The sequence below is a fragment of the Schistocerca cancellata genome, chromosome 2 (assembly GCF_023864275.1).
Source record: "Schistocerca cancellata isolate TAMUIC-IGC-003103 chromosome 2, iqSchCanc2.1, whole genome shotgun sequence".
Taxonomy (NCBI): domain Eukaryota; kingdom Metazoa; phylum Arthropoda; class Insecta; order Orthoptera; family Acrididae; genus Schistocerca; species Schistocerca cancellata.
In genome coordinates, this window is record NC_064627.1 from 229,189,154 (window position 1) to 229,190,280 (window position 1,127).

Below are 1,127 nucleotides of genomic sequence, written 5' to 3' on the forward strand. Positions count from 1 at the left end.
TGTGGTGCAAATATTGCTATGAGTTCCAGATTTAGTATCGTCACTAGGAGAACGCCCACCGGCACGGGTTTAAATATTGCATTACGTCACACTACGTTCAGATGTGAATTTGAGTACCTGAGTACAGGAAGGCCCAGTACAGACAGAACGAAATCGTAAACAGTCGAGTCCGCATGTATGTACATTACGTTATTGCTATCGTAAAGCACTCCGTCTTCAGGCCACAAGTGGCCCATCGGGACCATCCGACCGCCTTGTCATCCTCAGTGGAGGATGCGGATAGGAGGGGCATGTGGTCAGCACACCGCTCTCCCAGTGGTTGTCATGGTTTTCTTTGACCGGAGCCGCTACTATTCGGTCGAGTAGCTCCTAAATTGGCATCACGAGGCTGAGTGCACCCCGAAAAACGGCAACAGCGCATGGCGGCCGAGATGGTCACCCATCCAAGCGCCAGCCACGCCCGACAGCGCTTAACTTCGGTGATCTGACGGGAACCGGTGTATCCACTGCGGCAAGGTCGTTGCTGTGGTGTCACCGCCAGACACCACACTTGCTAGGTGGTAGCTTTAAATCGGCCGCGGTCTATTAGTACATGTCGGACCCGCGTGTCGCCACTGTCAGTAATTGCAGACCGAGCGCCACCACACGGCAGGTCTAGAGAGACGTACTAACACTCGCCCTAGTTGTACGATGACTTTGCTAGCGATTACACTGACGAAGCCTTTCTCTCATTTGCCGAGAGATAGTTAGAATAGCCTTCAGCTAAGTCCATGGCTACGACCTAGCAAGGCGCCATTAACCATTTCTATAGAGAGTCTCACTTGTATCATCAAGAATGCTGTACACAAATGATGGAGTAAAGTTAAGTATTCTAGCAGCTACGTACTTTTCTTTATAGCATTCATAACGTATCCTGTTCCAGACTTCACGCCCGTCTGCGTTAGATTATAGCGTGCATTTCGGCCTCCTCTATCTGCAAGGTGTTGGCACATTTGCCAACACATCAGTTGCCATAGCTATCATAGCAAGACAAATATTTATATTATGGTACCCATGGTAGGCAGTGCAATCAGATTACTGTAAAATAAATATGAACTACGTAGATTTAATTGTAAATTATTGTTTTT

At 48.2% G+C, this 1,127-nt stretch overlaps 1 pseudogene; it reads right to left on the minus strand.

Moving 5' to 3' along the window:
• Nucleotides 1-407: 407 nt before the first annotated feature.
• LOC126163793 (5S ribosomal RNA) lies at nucleotides 408-525 on the minus strand (annotated as a pseudogene).
• Between the last annotated feature and the right edge of the window lie 602 nt (nucleotides 526-1,127).